Source organism: Stegostoma tigrinum, chromosome 9 (genome assembly GCF_030684315.1).
Source record: "Stegostoma tigrinum isolate sSteTig4 chromosome 9, sSteTig4.hap1, whole genome shotgun sequence".
Taxonomy (NCBI): Eukaryota; Metazoa; Chordata; class Chondrichthyes; order Orectolobiformes; family Stegostomatidae; genus Stegostoma; species Stegostoma tigrinum.
Window position 1 is genome coordinate 43,190,273 of NC_081362.1, and position 21,422 is coordinate 43,211,694.

Consider the following 21,422-nt stretch of genomic DNA (forward strand, 5'->3'; position numbering starts at 1 on the left):
GCTTAATGATCAACATGGCAGTTGTTTTCCATATTCCATTAAATACATCAGTAACAATGGGAATCGGTAGAAAAGTGAACTGTCAGACTGGCACATTTTGTTTCAAAATGCAAAAACATCTGTCTTCAAGTATAGGACTTAAGTTATTTCTATCATTATCTCTATCAAGCCTGGTTCTTGGATAACATCACAGCAGAAAATAATAGCTATATAATATGCTTTAAAAGATGGAATAGAACAATAAACAAATGATAAATGGACTAGTCTGAGGATTGTATCTTTCGGCAAAGGGGGTTCATACTGGTGTCATTTCCTAGTTAACCCCGTCACATAATGCTTGCAAATAATTCACCTTTTCATGTTCATTTCCTTTATTTTAGAACAAAAAATGTATATAATCATTGCAACCCAGACAGGATCCACCCATTAGGGTATTAATAAACAGGAATGAGTTAATAGCGCATGAAAACCTTAAAGTAGAACAGTGGGAGTGCTGAATATTCTTTTCTTAAATCAGATGTAAGTAATTACTGCATGGTGTGTTTCCGACTATTACCTCAACAGATCAATTGGATGTGAAGAATGGCTAATCAGAGAAGACACAGAGGTATTTTTGGAATATTGCTGGGATTACAGGTAAATCAGCAATGTCTTAAGTGCCATTTCAATCTGTAATGAAGTCATTAATTTATCTTAAATGATGGAAGCAGATGCCATGGAGGTGTTAGTTTGTTGGTAAAAATTGTTACTATCAATTGAGGTTATAGCCAGTTTGAAGGAAGATTTTACCACAAGGGCTTTAATCTGTGTTCACAGGAATTTTTTTCAATGCTTTTTTAAAGACATTAATATTCATTCATATATGCACGCATTGCATTATGTAAACTAAGAGCTGCTTCTGTGTATTGTCCATTTAATGGACATGATGTTGGACCTTAGAGAGACACTTTCTAATTTGTATTTATTCATGTTTCATTCCTGGCTACAGCAAAATTTCTGAATAGTAATCTAAAATTAGCATTAATCCATGTTATTTTGCCTTGATATTACCAGATATTATTCACTTGAGAAGTTATGTAATTTAAATTCCTAATCTTCAAACATGACTAACGTAAGAATAATGCATTGAATAGATAGCCTTTGCATTAAATAACCACAAGGGATTAAATATCTTCGCTCACTTTATTGCCAGAAAACACTGATGTGCAAATTTAGTATGTAATACAAACCAGAATATGGAATCTAATGTGATTTTAGGAATAATAAATCAAGTTGAAATTTTGTATATTCAATAAGTTACATGCATTGTGCAATTTTTTATCAAATTATATTTGAAATTGTTTAATCCATTCAAAGGGTTAGAATATTGTAATAATCATGGTGTTTAACAGATTTAATTTGTCAGTGGATTTGAGTATAGCACTTTAATTAACTAATAATTTACTAATGATATAACTGCCGTAAGTCTGAAACAGCTTTACTTGGAATATTGGGTTCATTTTTGCATAAGAGTTGTAGATCAATATGAGTCATGTGATACAGAATTAACTTTTATTTTGCGCTAGAGAAATAATTTCCCCCTTCCTTCCTGACCCAATGCAATTTTATTGTCCTCTTCACAGGATTAGAAAGCCTTGCATAAAAATGTGCAGATACAGGTCTTCCAAGGTTAGAGTCCCAATTGTGAAGGGAAATTACGTACCCTCATGTGCACAATGTCCACATGACGGTTTGAGTTTTAGAATCTCTGAAGACATGTAACTTCTCAAAGACTTCATGACCGCTAGAGGAAGCCTACTGAGGAGTCAGCATCATTCTTAAAGGTAAGTGTAAAATATTTTGACACCTTCAAAATCCACTATTAGGTGCTGCATTGCAATATTTTAATATAGCAATTTATCGTAGAGATCGGACCTATAAAGGTAGGTTAACTCTTATATTGATCATCATTGTGAGATTGCCATGCATTATAGTACGTCTTCCATTTAAGAAAATGCCTTTGTGCATTTTAAAAATCCTGCAGGCTCTGCCATTACATACTGTAGCTGTGATTTAAATTGACTGATGTCTATAGATCTTTAAAAAAAGCTGTGCTTCTGAACGTTGCAAACATTTTCCTTACATGTTCCTCTCCATTGATTAATAAGCTGTTACCAAGCCATGCATTACAGAAATGACTTTATTTTACTATTGGACTGAAACCTGGTGGTTGAGTATTAAAACACATTCCTAAGACTTAAAACAACAATTTCTAAGATGGCCCAAAGAGGATCCCCCTTGTTCTCACACACCACCCCACCAACCTCCGGATACAACGCATCATCCTCCGGCACTTCCGCCATCTACAATCCGACACCACCACCCAAGACATTTTTCCATCCCCAGCCTTGTCTGCTTTCCGGAGAGACCACTCTCTCCGTGACTCCCTTGTTCGCTCCACACTGCCTCCCACCACACCCGGCACCTTCCCCTGCAACCGCAGGAAATGCTACACTTGCCCCCACACCTCCTCCCTCACCCCTATTCCAGGCCCCAAGATGACTTTCCATATAAAGCAGAGGTTCACCTGCACATCTGCCAATGTGGTAAACTGTATCCACTGTACCCAGAGTGGCTTCCTCTACATTGGGGAAACCAAGCAGAGGCTTGGGGACCACTTTGCAGAACACCTCTGCTCGGTTCGCAATAAACAACTGCACCTTCCTGTCGCAAACCATTTCCACTCCCCCTCACATTCTTTAGATGTCCATCATGGGCCTCCTGCAGTGCCACAATGATGCCACCCGAAAGTTGCAGGAACAGCAACTCATATTCCGCCTGGGAACCCTGCAGCCCAATGGTATCAATGTGGACTTCACCAGCTTCAAAATCTCCCCTTCCCCGACCGCATCCCAAAACCAGCCCAGCTCGTCCCCTCCCCCCAGTGGACCACACAACCAGCCCAGCTCTTCCTCTCCACCCACTGCATCCCAAAACTAGTCCAGCCTGTCTCTGCCTCCCTAACCTGTTCTTCCTCTCACCCATCCCTTCCTCCCACCCCAAGCCGCACCTCCATCTCCTACCTACTAACCTCATCCCACCTCCTTGACCTGTCCGTCTTCCCTGGACTGACCTATCCCACCCCTACCTCCCCACCTGTACTCTCCTCTCTACCTATCTTCTTTTCTCTCCATCTTCGATCCGCCTCCCCCCTCTTCCTATTTATTCCAGAACCCTCACCCCATCCCCCTCTCTGATGAAGGGTCTAGGCCTGAAACGTCAGCTTTTGTGCTCCTGAGATGCTGCTTGGCCTGCTGTGTTCATCCAGCCTCACATTTTATTATCTTAATTTCTAAGATGGCTTTTGTTATGATGGCTCTAGCAATTATGAGTGCTTGACTGGGTTACAGACTAATAGCTTCAGACAGCAAGTAGTCTGCTGATCCAGGAATACTTACTACTATGCTGTAAAACAAAATTACTATAGCTTTATTCCTAATTGTTTACAAACTATCAACATCCTGAGGCTTGTGATTGACCACAACCAAACTGGATAAATACTGTAACTACAGCAGCTGATCAGAAGCTCAGAACTCTGAGGCAAGTAACTCACCATCTGATGCTCCAAGGACACTATTTCAGAGTATAATGGAATCCGCATCACTTTAATGGATCAAGAAGTTCACCATCGTCCAGAACAAAGAACTTTATTGATTGGCGTCTGATCCACCACTTTCAACAGTCACTCCCTTCACCACTGGTGGTACAATGTTTATATCTACAAGATGCAGCACTTCAATTCACCAAGGCTTTTCAACAGTAACATACAAAGTTGCAATCTCCACTGCCTGGAGGGTCAAAGGCATCAGATGTATGGGAATACCATGATGTACAATTTCTCCTTTAAACCACGTATCATCCAGGCTTGGATCTATAACAATGCTACTTCGCTGCCATGTAGTCAATCTCCTAGAATTCTGTTCCTAACAATATTATGGGTGTGCATAATCTCCATTGACAGCAGCAGTTCAAAAAGGTAGCTGTTCTCCACCTTTTTACAGGCCAACAAGGGCCGTATAATAAATGCTGGGCCAGCCGGCAATGTCTAATAAAAACGACAACATTTGAAGCATTACTATTTTTGCACTCCTGTATCTTGTTTCTTTCCAGTATGAATGATGGTAAATTAGAATTCACAGTTTAATTAAATTGTTAGAGGTTCAGTTTTTGTTTCCAATATTTCTAAAATGTTTCCCATTGCTAACACCGGGCTCCTGCAGATTGGCCATAGTGGAGACTGGATGAGAATATACAAAGAGGCATGAAGGCACCTTGGAGGTGATATGGGGAGTTTAAGCAAGGATGGGCTGGATGGTGTTGAGGAGACATGGAATGGAATTGCTGTGTAAGATGGCATGGAGGTGGCATAAGCCAGATAACGTGAGGAATCAATGGGTGGATGATGTTAGGGGCACAGTTTAGACAGGGGTGGGGGCTGTAAACCTCATTGAGAGCTGGGTTGCCATATTGGAGAATTGAGGTTAGTCTTCTAACCAGTTCACCTAACCAGCTCCATCATAGCTGTCAAAATGCATTGTGAAGTTCATAGAATCCCTACAGTGTGGAAACAGGACCTTTGGGCCAACAAGTCCACACTGACCCTCAGAGTATCCAATCCAGACCCATCACCTTGTGGCCCACCTAATCTACACAGACCTGAACACAGTGGGCAATTTAGCATGACCAATCTACCTAGCCTGCTCATCTTTTCACTGTGGGAGGAAACTGGAGCACCCGGAGGAAACCCAGGCAAACATGAGGTGAATGTGCAAACTCCACATAGATAGTTACCTGGGATTGGAATCAAACCTGGGTTCCTGGTGCTGTGAGGCAGCAGTGCTAACTGCTAAGCCACCGTGCTGTCCCTGACCATCTGAGAGAAGGTAATATCCCAGGGTAAAATCGCAGTGGTGTATTTTGACAGGTATAAAAGTTAGCAGGCTGGGTTTGCCTGAGCCAAGAAAGACAGTCCTTGTAAAACCAAAAGAATTAGAAACAAGAGTAGGCGATTTTGTCGCTCAAACTATTCAATAAGACCATGGCTAATCTAACATTCCTTTGTGTTAATTCCCTTGCCTTTTCCCATAACCCTTGATTCCTGTACTGCTCAAGAATCAATCTCAGCCTTAAATATACAAATATACATAGGGACTCTGCTGTCACAGCTCTCCCTGGCAAGGAGTTCCAGATAGTTGCAAACGTCTTCGACCCAGTCTTAAATTGGTCCTAAATTCTCCCCGAAAGGGAAACATCCTCCCAGTATTTATCCTGACAAGCCTCGTTAAGAATCCTATATATTTCAATAAGATCACCTCTCATTTTTCTCAACTTTGGTGAGTAGGTTCCCAACCAGTTTAACCCTTGATCATAACACAATCCCTCTAAATGGGGGCCATCATAATGAAATTTCTCTGAACTGCTTCAAATGAAATAATATCTTTCTATAGATAAGGGAAAAAAAAACTGCTCACAGTCCTCCAGATGTCTCGTAAATACCTTGTACGTTTCCAATAAGACTTCTTTACTCTTATCTCCAACCTCCTTGAAATAAGGGCCAACATTCCATTAACCTTCCCAATAACCTGCTGCATCTGTGTGCTAACTTTCTGTGTTTCATGCACCAGTACAGACAAATCCCTTTGTGTTGATGCTTTCTGTGGTTTTTTTCCATTTAAATAACATACAGTTCTTTTGTACTCCCTTCCAAAGTGAACAACTTGCATTTTCCCACAATATACTCCATTTGCCAATATTTTTGCTCACTCATTTAACCCATCACTATCTCTCTGTGAACAGTTTATATTCCTCTCTTGTTTGATGTTTCTCTTTGTTGAGAATAAAAGCAAATTCAACAGAACCTGAGATAATTAAATGTGAGGCTGGATGAACACAGCAGGCCAAGCAGCATCTCAGGAGCACAAAAGCTGACGTTTCGGGCCTAGACCCTTCATCAGAGAGGGGGATGGGGAGAGGGAGCTGGAATAAATAGGGAGAGAGGGGGAGGCGGACCGAAGATGGAGAGTAAAGAAGATAGGTGGAGAGAGTATAGGTGGGGAGGTAGGGAGGGGATAGGTCAGTCCAGGGAAGACGGACAGGTCAAGGAGGTGGGATGCGGGTAGTAGGTAGCTGGGGGTGCGGCTTGGTGTGGGAGGAAGGGATGGGTGAGAGGAAGAACCGGTTAGGGAGGCAGAGACAGGTTGGACTGGTTTTGGGATGCAGTGGGTGTGGGGGGAAGAGCTGGGCTGGTTGTGTGGTGCAGTGGGGGGAGGGGACGAACTGGGCTGGTTGAGGGATGCAGTAGGGGAAGGGGAGATTTTGAAACTGGTGAAGTCCACATTGATAGCATATGGCTGCAGGGTTCCCAGGCGGAATATGAGTTGCTGTTCCTGCAACCTTCAGGTGGCATCATTGTGGCAGTGCAGGAGGCCCATGATGGACATGTCATCTAGAGAATGGGAGGGGGAGTGGAAATGGTTTGCGACTGGGAGGTGCAGTTGTTTGTTGCGAACTGAGCGGAGGTGTTCTGCAAAGCGGTCTCCAAGCCTCCACTTGGTTTCCCCAATGTAGAGGAAGCCACACCGGGTACAATGGATACAGTATACCACATTGGCAGATGTGCAGGTGAACCTCTGCTTAATGTGGAATGTCATCTTGGGGCCTGGGATAGGGAGAGGGAGGAGGTGTGGGGGCAAGTGTAGCATTTCCTGCGGTTGCAGGGGAAGGTGCCGGGTGTGGTGGGGTTGGAGGGCAGTGTGGAGTGAACAAGGGAGTCACGGAGAGAGTGGTCTCTCCGGAAAGCAGACAGGGGAGGGGATGGAAAAATGTCTTGGGTGGTGGGGTCGGATTGTAAATGGCGGAAGTGTCGGAGGCTGATGCGTTGTATCCGGAGGTTGGTAGGGTGGTGTGTGAGAATGAGGGGGATCCTCTTAGGGCGGTTGTGGCGGGGGCGGGGTGTGAGGGATGTGTTGCGGGAAATACGGGAGACGCGGTCAAGGGCGTTCTCGATCACTGTGGGGGGAAAGTTGTGGTCCTTAAAGATCTTGGACATCTGGGATGTGCGGGAGTGGAATGTCTTATCGTGGGAGCAGATGCGGTGGAGGCGGAGGAATTGGGAATAGGGGATGGAATTTTTGCAGGAGGGTGGGTGGGAGGGGCTGTATTCTAGGTAGCTGTGGGAGTCGGTGGGCTTGAAATGGACATCAGTGACAAGCTGGTTGCCTGAGATGGAGGCTGAGAGGTCCAGGAAGGTGAGGGATGTGCTGGAGATGGCCCAGGTGAACTGAAGGTTGGAGTGGAAGGTGTTGGTGAAGTGGATGAACTGTTCGAGCTCCTCTGGGGAGCAAGAGGCGGCGCCGATACAGTCATCAATGTGCAACCGCAGGAAATGCTACACTTGCCCCCACACCTCCTCCCTCACCCCTATCGCAGGCCCCAAGATGACATTCCACATTAAGCAGAGGTTCACCTGCACATCTGCCAATGTGGTATACTGTATCCATTGTACCCGGTGCGGCTCCCTCTACATTGGGGAAACCAAGCGGAGGCTTGGAGACCGCTTTGCAGAACACGTCCGCTCAGTTCGCAACAAACAACTGCACCTCCCAGTCGCAAGCCATTTCCACTCCCCCTCCCATTCTCTAGATGACATGTTCATCATGGGCCTCCTGCACTGCCACAATGATGCCACCCGAAGGTTGCAGGAACAGCAACTCATATTCCGCCTGGGAACCCTGCAGCCATATGCTATCAATGTGGACTTCACCAGTTTCAAAATCTCCCCTTCCCCTACTGCATCTCTAAACCAGCCTAGTTCGTCCCCTCCCCCCACTGCACCACACAACCAGCCCAGCTCTTCCCCCCCCCACCCACTGCATCCCAAAACCAGTCCAACCTGTCTCTGCCTCCCTAACCGGTTCTTCCTCTCACCCATCCCTTCCTCCCACACCAAGCCGCACCCCCAGCTACCTACTACCCTCATCCCACCTCCTTGACCTGTCCGTCTTCCCTGGACTGACCTATCCCCTCCCTACCTCCCCACCTATACTCTCTCCACCTATCTTCTTTACTCTCCATCTTCGGTCCGCCTCCCCCTCTCTCCCTATTTATCCCAGCTCCCTCTCCCCATCCCCCTCTCTGATGAAGGGTCTAGGCCCGAAACGTCAGCTTTTGTGCTCCTGAGATGCTGCTTGGCCTGCTGTGTTCATCCAGCCTCACATTTTATTATCTTGGAATTCTCCAGCATCTGCAGTTCTTCAACAGAACCTTTCCTAGTTAGTATATGCGCAAACCCAAATGAACAAGTAATGTGACGACAAGTGGCTGCTAAAAAACTAGATGTTTTGATTAGATCAATATATTTAAATAGCCCAGCTATTCAACTTAATTCACTGACCCACTTGCCAGCTCATCAGTATCATGTTTGAAATCTGTGAAAAGCTGACCACCTGATGTGGCTAATATGGATGCAGTTTTATTGTCATTTGTTTCATTATATCTTCAAATTATTTTAAATGAGATATTTGCAGCTGTCTTGATCCCAGTCAGCAGTCATTCTGAAACCAGCAAAAATATTGAGCTAGGTCGTGACTCCATGGTAACATAGCATCATAAAAGAAGTGAGTGATTGTGTTTCAAGGATCAATTTTATGCTAAGAGTTAGCTGAATAGAAGTGTCTTTGTTGTTTTGACACTTCAAGGAAAATAATTTGGAATAACTGTAAATATGTTGCTTGCTCTGAATGTTATTCATTTACTTGTTTCCTCTTAAAAATGTTTGTCTTTTCATTTATGATCTAAGAATCTAAATTGGACTCTATTGTGTTCTTCTTACATACTACTTGGTCTCTTGTGCTTGAAAATGTTTTCTGAGATATACACGTACATTTCTAATGGGAAAAGTACTGAATAGTATCTCAGTAAAGGGCTTTATGTGCATGCACCTAATGACCATAAATGGCATAGAGAACAAACGCATTTTATGTTAATAAGCATGCAATGCTGATTTGATGTCATCACTATCATTTCCAAACACCATGCTCTAGCTTACCCTGTCTGAACCTCACAAAGCTGAACACAACATTAAACGGTGTGAAGGAGCTCCCACTGGTGCTCTTTAACAAAGTCATAAGCTACTCACAGGTTAGTTACTGTGTTGTTTCTTCTGACTGTTCGTGCAATTGCATGCAGTTGTGGAGATTTCCTGCATGTGTGTAAAGTAACAATAATCTACAGGGAGAGATATGGCTTTTTTTTTGACCAGTCAAAAGCTTGTGTTCAAAAATGTTGCTTCTAGACTTGGTTGGCTCATTACAGTCTTCCATTTGGAATTGAGGATGATTGAAAGAACAAACAGAGAACATGTAGAGTGGCACATGTTGTTAGAGAAAGAAAAGGGGACAGCAGAAAAACCACTGCTGCCAAAGAACTTCAGACAGCAATGTTCTTATCCCAAATTCGGAGGCGATGACCTAATGGTATTATCACTGGACTGTTAATCCAGAGACATCTGGGGGCACGGGTTCAAATCCCGCCACAGCAGTTGGTGGAGCTGGATGAACACAGCAGGCCAAGCAGCAATTTGAATTCAATAAAAATATCTGGAATTAAGAATGCAAAGATGACCGTGAATCCATTGCTGATTGTTGGAAATGCCCATCTGGTTCACTAATGTCCTTTAGGGAAGGAAACTGCCATCCTTACCTGGTCTGCCCTGCATATAACTCCTGACCCACAACAATGTGGTTGACTCTGAACTGCCCTCTGGGCAATTAGGGATGGATAATAAATGCTGCATGGTCTGCCATGCCCTCTTCCCATGAATGAATAAAGGAAAAACAAATCTGACTTTCACCAAAAAAATGCAGCCTAAACCTTTCCAACATTTCAGGACAAGGACCTCATTTCATGAGCCTCTCAAGATGATGTGGAAATTGGTTTTCAAGTGTCTGGCTCCTCCCATGTTGCTGTGGAAAATATGAACAAGATCTTGCAGTTTGCTTTGTAATGCTGCATGAGGAAGGTCAAGAAGGTTCTCTTTGCACAGTGAAACAGCTTCATTCCATTCCTGCTTGCCATTAACAAAGGTTTACACTGATCAGCCTCCCCATAGATTAGCTGGTACCATTGATTTGTGTGTACCATTTGCTTATTCTATTGGTTTCTGAGCCAAAGTGGATTCCACTCCCTCAATATGTTCAAATACAGAAAATTAATTACATGTGTGATGGGAGCACAACAGTTAAGTTTCTTCTCCATTGCCCTGGTTCTTTATACCTAAAGGTCATGGAGTCGTAGAATCGTAGTTTCATACAACATCATATGAAGGGAGCATCAAAGAGTCCAATGAGATAAAGTGATGCTCAAATTAATTAACAATGTTGCTTGGTTGAAAATTATGTGTAACTTTTAGTCAGTTAGCCAGGGAATGTTGTAAAAAAATACATACTTGATAAAGTAGGATTTCAGAAAGTGAAGTATGGAACCTTAGCCAAGTTTATATTTTGGAAAACTGCCCAAATGGCAGTTGGATATTTGACAAAGCAGCCTTTTGTATTTTTGTCAGTGTGTGCACAAAGTCAAATTAATTTCATTTATTATTCATGTTCAACCATAACAAATTAATAATAAGCTCCATTCAAAATGTATTTTAGTTTGGAATAATTGTGGTTAACCACTTCCTAAGCAGCATAATAATGGCAACCGTCAACTAGTTGTAGTAATAGAAAGCATTGAGTATCACAGACAAAAGCTGTAACATGAATCCATTGTGTTGTGTTGCACAACTCAGTACACTATCTCATTTTACCAACTGAGAAGATCCTTGTTAACTAAACAAGGAAGAACAACGTTCAAAGTCAAATGTGCACAACATGCTCCATGAACTTCAAGGCATGACTAACCTTCACACATCTTGTCATGTTCAAAGCTGTGCAAGGACCAGGTTAAGCATAGGGCATGGATTGTGATTTTGTTTTGCTGCATACCAAAATTAATTAACAACTCGGTGCTGATTCTTTTTCTGTTCTACAAATCAGATATAAGAATATAAGAAAATATCAGCCTGCATATTGATTTTCTCTCTCACAACAAACTACCTTTTGAAGGCCTAAATATCTTTAATTCCATTATTTGTCAATCAATCATTCTCAAATTGCCTAAATATCTTTGATTCCATTCTTTGTCAATCAATCACTCTCAAATTTTATCAATGTAAAGAAATATTTTGGATCTATTTTACATTTTTTTCCCCAGACACTATAGTTTAGTTATTATTCGTCCACCTAAGCCAGATTGATGGAATGACAATTTTCTTCATCAGTGGGTTTAAAGGTGTTACATAAAGTGATTTTGAAAATGCCCAACCAGCCCCTTGTAGCAATAGGTTTAAACTGCTTTCAAGTGGGCACTCATTGTTCATAGCGTTCAAGGCAGCCTTCGAGTTATGGTTGTATTCCGGCAGAGTTACTGCGCTGGATTAATGCTCAAGAAATTCCACCATGACAGCTGGGCACTTGAATTCAATAAATTAATGCATTTGCAATGAAAGGCTAATTTAATTAATAATCATGAAACTACCTGATTGTCATAAATTCTACCTTGTTCACTGATCTCCATCGGTGGGGGTGGGTGCAGATTTGGTCATCCACTGGAGATTTTAGGTCTGAAGCAAGAGTGTTTGACTCTTATTGACCCATTGAAATAGCTTAGGAAGCCACACATTTATATCAGAGTGCAGTAGAAAGAATGCACTGGGAATAATTGACATCATATAGACTGCAGTGGTTTTAGGAGGTTACTATCTTTTGAAAGCCAAATTAGGGATTGAAAATTGGTTCCAGAAAGGCTCTCATCCAAAGAACAAATTTTTAAAAATTAGGTAGTGTTGGCATGAATAATACCTTTTCTAAAGTTGCAGTTCATGCTCATTTTGGGAGTATTCAGTGTTCATGATGACAGAATTTAATTTTCACAGTTTAAGGAAAGCAGAACCACCTGCATCTTAAAAGTTGAGGATTTTTTGGATATATTTGGAACAGTTTTCTGGAACAGTTTGTTCTGGAACCAGCAAGAGAACAGGCACTCCTCGATTTAGTGAAACATATCGATCCTGCTTTGATCAACCTAATGGCCAAGGGATTTGGAGCTAACAAGTCATTTAGCTATAAAAGTTTTTCGCAACTAAATGTTGCAGTCTGTCACATTCCAAGATCCAGTTCTTCATTGTTGAATGATGCACTAAAACTTGGGGCAGCTGCTACAAAGTCTCAGTGGAGAATGGTCACACCGAGGGACTGACAACTGTGTCAAAGCCATTGGAAATTATCCTTGTCATAAAATATATGCTGTAAATATCATGTTTACTGTTAATTTCAAAATCCACATTGTATGCAAAAAAGACTATATTGCACTTGTCAAACTAACAATTTGCATCGTAAAGGAATGTAATTTTAGAATGTTTATGGAAGAAGTATTTTTTACAAAACTGTTAATTTGGTAGAATACAAATTGTGTACATATTTTAATTGTATAATTAAACAATGCTGGTTAATGAAAGAAGTTAAAATTAGTTTAAAACTAAGTGAAAAGGCTCATAGAACGGCAAAGCGTAAGAAATGGTCCAGAATAAGACACATAAAAAAGATGTTGAAAAGAGTTGTAAAAGCTGTGCAAAGTTAATCTGGGAAATGCTGTGAGGCATAACAAAGACAATGTTAATGTATTTTCCAAATACAGTAAGATAAAGCAAGTTCTCAATTACAGTCATGTGGGCACCTTAATGACAGATGCAGATCACATTGTATGTGGACATCAGGTAATGACAGACTTACTAAACACTCACTTTGGCCTCAGTTTTGCAGTAGTAACAACAGCAGTACCTTCAGTGTTCAGTGCTGCTACTTCTGTAAAAATACCACAAATTTATGGAGCCCACAAATATGTAGTTAAATGTGGAAATCCAGGAGCGCCTGCAGTTGATTAACACTTCTCCAAATGATGTGCTGTTGGGTTGCACTGTTCCCGTATTTCAACCACCACATGTTAGAATACACAATCACTAGTACAAATACACACTGGAAATGGAGTACCCTGGGAACGGAGTCATTGTGCTTTTAATTTATCTGATAGTTCATAAAAGTTCAACTAACAATGCTGTAGAGGATAAAAGTTATGCTACAGCTATATGACACCCTGCTTTGATCACCCTTGGAATACTGGGGGAGCAGTTCTGTGGACCAAATGGTATGGAGTAAATACAGCAGAGATTCATTAAAACAATACTAGGGTAAAAGAGTGTAAATTAGGATTGTGCTGTTGATTGTAGAAAATTAAGGGATTATCTGAATCAGGTATTTAAGATGATATAAAATTTGGACACAGGCCACAAAATCTTTGAGAAAGGTGCAAAGTTGGGCGCAGGTAAACGGGGTGACCTGGAGTCCCAGCTTGCTTTAGATTTTTGAACTTTTTTCAGTAGTGTATCCACAAGACCACCTTCAAGTGGCATCCGGGCTTTGCAGCATCTCCAGCTCCTTAAACCTCGTGGTAAGCACCATCGGACTGACTAGACCCAGAAAGACTGCCTCGATGAGACACCGCAAACACTAGAACCAGTCTCAGAGAAGAGGAAAAGCCCAAATCAATGATTACGGATCCTGAAACATGAACCAACCTCAGAGACTGAGGAACAGCCTGTCACAGCCTTATTGAATGGGCATTACCAGTCCTTTCTCAAACAAACAGCTCAATAACAGTTGGATAGGGTGTAGTGAATCCATGGAAGCAGAAGTAAACAGCTAGTGAAGATTTGAGACTGTTTATTTTGAGACTTAAAACAATTTATTGAAGAATCCTGTGAAGAAATCAATAGAGTTTGATAGAGTATAATTGAAGTACAGTTGTAGAGCCTGATAAATACTGTTTTTTGTTGATAAATTGTTCAATAAATTGGGTTGGCCCTTCCTCTGACTCTTGTTCCCTCTGGCTATCTCACTATATTATGTGTTTGAGTTAAAAAGAGTTACTACAAACTGGCCAAAGTTTGTCAGTGTACACTTATCCACCTTTTGCTTCATAACAACTTGATAGGCCAAGTGTTGTCCTTTGCTACTGGATTGATGCCTTGATTTTTTGGTACAAATCACCTAAAGCCAGAGTAACATTCTTGAAAGTAATTTTAAACACAAATTCCATTCAGTGCACATCAAGTTTCTGCAAATACTTTCAAGAAGTATAATGCTAAAAGCTGATCCCACCCAAGAAAAACTGGCCATGCCCCTTGATTGAATAATTTATGCTCGGGTGTTTGTGCTAATTGCTCAGTTTCCAGCCTTCAGGGACTCTAAAAATGAAGTTGCCTCATTTGTGTCCAAGGGAATGAATAGGTATGTTTTAAAAGACTTTAGATACAATTCTTCTCAAAAGAACTTGACTATGATTTCCCTCTATGACTGACAAATATGTCTGCATGCTTTTAAAATGCATTTTCATCATTCAAAATCAGATGATTCACAGGTTATGGATCAAACCTGTACTCTTCCCTCGGCCTGATAAACTCATTTTCCAGTGCAATAATTAACTAGCATTGAGTGACTACTCTAAAGTATGTCAAGGACTATTCTTTAAGCCAAATTCTTATAGTAAAAATTTATAGCTTTTTAAAATGCTGCCCAATTGTGCTGATTCACAATGGATTTTGCCATGGTCGATACGTGAAAGAGTTTGAGTGGAAACTGAAGGTAAAAAAAACACTTGTCAAAACTGGCACAATTTGTTCTTGGAACATTAGATGTGCCCAAAGGAGAAAATTTATCCTTACATGAATAATTGAAATACTGGCTGAGAGTGAAATCTAGCTTCAGGAAGGGAGTTAGATTGGTGACAGTTTGTACATACCCCATCTGAATTTCCTTTCCATTATAGACGATGCTAAAGAGAAATGGAGCTGAAGCAGGTGGGGAAGTAGGGAGATTTGTTTTATAGTAGCAAGCTAATTCATTGGTTTTGTGCTATGACCCGATAAACATATTTCCCCACTATCTCATTTCACTTCTGTTCCTTTCACCAGGTAATTAAGATAGTCTTTTTATATATTTATGATAAATAATGTAAGTAAGTCAATGCCTGAGGAATATGCTTGAGCATTGAAGGCGACTATAACATCCAAAACATGCCCAGAGGCTGGATTTAACAGGACATAATGGGCCCTGGCCCCTGCCCAATACAGGAAATGAGAAGCCCAAGGTGTGATCTACACTCATATCTTTCTGGATGGGGACAGGCTGACATGCATTAGTGTGGGATATGCAGAGTGTGAGAAACCAGCTTTGAGAGGCTGGCTAAGGGGGATAAAGGACAAGGTAATATTTTAGTGATAATTTTAGTGATTTTAGTGATTTTTAGTGATTATTAAGTGATTTTAGATGGGTTGGCCTCCACTCAAATAAAAGGTTCTCCACTTGCATGCCACCTGCCAGGCTTCCTACGTGGTGTGCACTGGACCCATCACAGTTGAAATGACCATTTAAAGGCCTCGATAGGTGTAAAGGTGAACAACCTAACCAATGAGTTGCCTGCACCTCCATAAAATTTCAGGCATGCCAAACGGCAGGAAGGCCAAAGGGTTGAAATTTTATGAGCCCTCTGCCTTTAAACCCAATGATGGTGAAGTGTAAATTGCCAATCCATGCAGTACATCAATACATTGCACTACTAAGAAGCAAATGTGGTATTTCCTGAATGATTCTATTTTAATTCATTCATGGAATGTGGTCTTCCCTGATTAGGCTAGCATTTATTGCCTGTGAGAAGGTAGTTATGAACTGCCTTCTTGAACTGTTGCAATCTACTTGATGTAAATGCACTCACAAGAATTAGGTTTATACATATCACCAATCATTTAACCATAAGCAAAGCTAACCAACTGGTTTTGTAAAATGTTTTCTCATAATGCATTGTGTGTGATCAATGATGAATTAATCAATAATAAGCATAAAGTTTTTATCATCCTCCCTGTTTTTATTCACTCATGGGATGTGGACATTGCTGGCTGGGCCTGCATTTACTACCTGTCCCCTGAGAAGGTGGCAGTGAACTGCCTTCACAAACTACTTCAGTCCATGTGCTGTGGGTAGATCCACAATATTGTTGGGGTGTAATTCCAAGATTTTTACACAGCAAGAGTGAAAGGACAATGGTAAATTTCCAAGTCTGGATAGTGAGTGGCTTGGATGGTAACTTATTTTAACAGAATTCTGACATGTATTGCAAAGTCATTAACGTAGCCCTATGAAATGCTGAAAAACAGGCTTGAGAAAATGATTAAAGGCATAGCAGAGCCAGGTAGAAAGTTTTATATAATTAACAAATGTTCAGTGAATCCTCAATGAACTAACTACATTCGTGGTTAGAACGCCAATCTGCCAATTAACCTAGTTAATACTACAATGTACAGTAAATCTAGCAATGCTTTGTGATATACTTGTATACAATCTCTATATTGTACTCTATTCTTCTGTTTCAGAGCTCCAGATGAAGTGTAGATGAAAAATAACAGACAGCACTAATGCTCTGAAGGCAAATCCCAGAGTTCTGTTTCATTAAGAAAAAAACTTTTGCGATGTTTTGTTTCTCCTGTTTTAGCAATAAAGCAAAGAGATGAATTTGACATCCTTTTAAGTTGTTGCTCGTTACACACTCATTAGCTCCTTCTAAAAGTACCTTTAACACCAAGCATCACAAGAATAATGTATGTTGCACGTTTCAATGAGAAATCCCTCATGTCTTCTTAGTCTGCTCAACGATGTCACAACAGGTCCAAGAACTCACAGTTTAGCCTTGGTTGAAGGGCAGACAAATGATTTTATTCCATGGAAGTGGATATTATATTTCCAGTGATCACGCAAGTGGTATTTTACCCAACATGGAAAAAAAAGACAATTTACATGTAAATATTGAATGCTCTTTCATCACATTCTTCAGTCTTACAATTTAATTGAGTGCTCAATTTATTAAGAATAAACAACTTAATACTTTCCTTAAAATAGGAGATGTAAATAGACCATTAGAAAACATTGGGTGTTAATCCACTATTGTTGCAATCATTTATAGCTAACTTCTTATTGACTTCCTGTGGGGTGGATGCCATATGCTGGATGTGGAACACACCTGAGGAATAAATCCAGTCTTCTTTCGTATCAAAGTTGTAAATCAAGCAAAACCAGCTCATTTTTCTCCCAGCAACGCAAGCATCGTAACATGGCCAAAATAACAAGAACAGCCTACAATTAATTAGCTTCTTTCATGCAGATGGCATCTCATGGTAAAAAGCAAATAGACAAAGACTCCATTTTAGGAATTGGGACCAAAAGTTTAGTACAAAAGGTGAGTTTCAGTAGGACTTCAAAGTGTTGGAGAGATAGAGAGACATAAAGACGGAAATTCAGGCCTAAACAGCTGAAGACATGTCTGACAATTGTGGGCAAGAGAAGGATTCACAAGAGTTCAGAGGAAGGTGGGATTGGAGGATTGGAAGAGGCTACTGAGATGATAAGTGAATGAAACCATTGAATGGAAAGGAATTCTAAATTAAAGCAGTTGTGGAATGGGAAATAATGTTGGTTATTAGGGATGAAGATGATGGGTAAATAATACTTGGTATGGGATGGAGTAAGAACTGTAGGGTTTTTAGATGAAATGAACTTTATGGAGAATGAAGAAAGGGAAAATAGGCAGGGGAGCACTATGTAGGAGCAAATTACTGCAGATGCTAGAGTTTTTTTTACTGAAAATAAAAAGTGCTGGAGATCACTGTGGGTCAGGCAGCATCTGACATTAGGTCTGGTGAAGGGTCATCTGGATTCGAAACATTGGCTTGCTTTCTCTCCACAGATGCTGCCTGACCCTCTGAGATTTCCAGCATTTTTTGTTTTCAGAGGAGCACCATAATAGCTGTGTTTGCAGATGATTAAAGGCATTGGTGCAGAGTTTCAAAAACAGATATGTAGTGGGGATTGGCAACCTCAAGGAGCTGAATATATGGAATCTTCCTAACGAAGACTATTTATCTCAGCTAAAATACTCAAATAACTCAATAGGATTTTGAGGTTGTGAACTCTCTGATTCAAGTTGAGACACAGGACAGGAAGAAGGGTCAGAGCTTTGAGAAAGACAGAGTTTGTGATCAAAGCCAGGCATCTCATCAAATGTTTACTTGGATGAAACCATCACTTTTCCATGGCAACATGAAGGCTGTGGAGTTGTCACAAGAGATGGTGAGAACGAAAGCTGGGCATTGTGTGGGAACTGACCCCATGACTGGGTGAAGTTAACAAAGAGGCAAAGCAAGACAGTAGTACAAAGAGGCTATAAATTTTGAATGATGTGGCAATGTGCAAAGGGACAAAGTATGGCAGAGATGTTGTGAGCATCGAAGTAACCACTAGAGTGTGTCAGCAACTAGTGAGAAAACAAAAAGATTTGAGATACACCCTGTTCCCAACCATGAGATGGATGCTCTCCTGTACACAAAGGACTTGGCAGCGTGGATAAGTGTATTTAGGTGAAATGTCCCATGGTGATACGGTCATGCACGTCTGATGCCAACCTTCATGGATAGAGGTTGTGGGTGGTTGCTGTACATGGAGTGTGAGGTTAAGGGACTGTTGGTCAAAATCGGGATCTGGAAGAGAAAACAATGAGCTGAAGCTTTCAGGTGCCCCTCTGATTTTTCATAGCAAGAATTGTTGCCATCTAGTTGCTCTCCTCTGTGGCTACATAGCAAATTGCATATAGATTAGGGAGAATAGCAATTAATCCATGTGAATGGGTCTCTCACCACTTACTAGCAAGATTCCTGTCATGTCATCCAAACCTGAGTTGGAATAAAGGATAACAATTTCCTTGGGCCTTCTTCTTCCATTATCATAATGTTTGGGGAAACACCTCTTATGCACAATTAAGGACTATGCTTAGTGTATATCAAAGTTATGTTGGTGGAGTGGAATGCAGTGAGAACATTTCCAGCCAAGTTGCACAAACAACACAGAAACTTTTATGTATCTTTGTATTTCACAAACACTGGTTTGATCTGAAGATGTAAAATGTGGAACAACTAATGGATAAAGAAATTAAAGGGTAATTTATACCCTTTTTAAAATTTTGTTGTAGAGTCAACATAAAGCTGATACACTAGAGACAGTGAGGAAATGTGAAAACCTCATTGACCAATGTCCAAGCTAATTGGCAACTTTACGACTGGAAATGTCAGTCCTGTCAGGGTACACAGTTATACCACTGTAGAATTTTCCCAGCTTGTGATAGCCTCCAGATTTTGAAAGAAAGCCAATCTGAATCTTTCACTGCAGCCAGTCTCCAGTAGGCCGCAATGGTAAGACTGACAAACCAAAGGAGGAGGTCAAAATGAATGATCTTCACAAAAAGGAATCAAAGATACAAAACTATTAATATCGCAGCAGGTGAGAGATTTCATTTAATCATTTTTTTTTACAATATGTAGATGGGGAGTGCTTTTTATGCTGAAAGTACTCCCACTACACTTTCCTCCTGCTTTAATCACCACTCCCAGTAAATGGAAATTTGTTTTTTACCGAAGTAGAAAATTAATTAGTTCTTCAAACTGGGCATTGGAGGAGTGCTCCCTGCATTATATAGAAGTTGTTTAGAACCTGAATGTTTCCTTTAATTATAAATATGACTACCTTTAAATGAACAACATCAAACATAAATGAAATCTCCACAAGAGTCAGAAGTTCATCATATTATTTTTACAAAGACTGCATTGGAATATATAATAGACTGTCTCTGTGCTAAATGCTGCTACAAAATTGAGGAGTAGATCAGTTTAAGAATGTGTAAACTAGCTCCAGTTTGAATATCCCGTTCAATTCAACTTGAGCTGACCCCAACCTATCAAACAGCAAGCCAGATGTGAACTATTGAAATTGCTGAGCCAAAGTCAACACCAGGAAGGAAAGTAGGGGATCAGTTCTGAGGTATATGCTAGGTGCTGATTTTGATTTGTTAATGAATGCAGAAAACTCTCTATTTTCATAACAAATCAATGAATGCTGAATGATTGCTAGCAGATCGAACCAACTGACTTCAGGCAGATTTGACTTTTCAACTAGTATTCCCATTGAGTATGGGGCTGGGTCAAAGAGATTGATCTTCCTGAAGTAAGCTGGTTTGACTGAAGCAACATGATCCATGAAAAAGGTCAAAACGTGCCCCAAAAACATTGAATAGGTCTGAAGTGTTTCTTTATTCTAATCCAGAGTCTTCTCTGTATAGATGGCAAACAATGATTGTTAGAATATGGAAATGTGTCAAGGCGGGAAAAGAGTTTTCAGTCAATTGTGTTGCGGGAATGTTTTAATTCTACATAATACAATTCTATGTAAGCATTACCTTTTGCAGTTCCACTTCTGCTTGTTTATCATTATATAAAAGGACCTGCAAATGCAAAATGCCCCCTGTAAGTGACATACAAACATAAAATAGCAGCAAAACTAAAATAGAATCTGTTATGCAGATTCTGAAATGATTTTAATTTTAGGAAATGTTTTTAACACAGTTAAAATCATTGCCTTATTGGCCACCCTATACTTCATTGCTGAATGGTGAATCTACGTGGATTAATGATGAAGCATCTACTTAAAAATATGAGACTTGCTCCCCCACAATACGAGAAAGGCTAGACAGTTTGGCAAAAAAGTGTTGTATTCATATGATCACCAGTGGGAATTCATTTGACATCCAAAACTCAAATCCAGCAAAAAATGTGTGGGATTTCCCAATAGATAGCTGTGAACGGTAACTAAAAGAAATGATTGGAGTAACTGTAGAACCCTATAAAGAGATGGTGTGATTTAAAGAAAAGATCAAGGAATGCTTAGTTTTTTTTTGAATGATGTACAAACTAAGAGCACAATATACAAGGGATTATTCTGATCACCCTCTGGTTTCCTGTTTCACAAGGGAGTATAGAGGGAAGGATTATACAAACTGGAAATAAACTGAAGATGAAACAAACGAACACATAATGAATGATTAAGTAGAGTCATACCCTGATTTCAAAACCTGCATTCTGCACAAATCCATCCAACAGATTGAAAATGTAAGCAGGTAAAAATGTCTCACCAAACACAGCAGAGTCAAATATCATCAGGGTTAACATTGAGTGCATATATTGTCTCATGTTTAATTGGTATCATGAATCACATAAAGCCAGCATCCAAGTTCAGTGGGTAATAGGGAAAGCAAATGGAATGTTGGCCTTTATTTCAAAGGCAATGGAATTATAAAAATAGGGAGTTTTGCTAAAATGAATCAAGACAGTAGTCAAGACTACAGCTGGAATACTGTGA

At 40.5% G+C, this 21,422-nt stretch overlaps 1 long non-coding RNA gene across 1 annotated transcript; it reads left to right on the forward strand.

Moving 5' to 3' along the window:
• Positions 1 to 521: 521 nt before the first annotated feature.
• Positions 522 to 16,654, forward strand: LOC125454657 (uncharacterized). The gene is made up of 3 exons (XR_007248074.1): positions 522 to 636; positions 1,623 to 1,823; positions 16,559 to 16,654. It is a non-coding gene; the product is annotated as an uncharacterized LOC125454657 (long non-coding RNA).
• Positions 16,655 to 21,422: the final 4,768 nt, after the last annotated feature.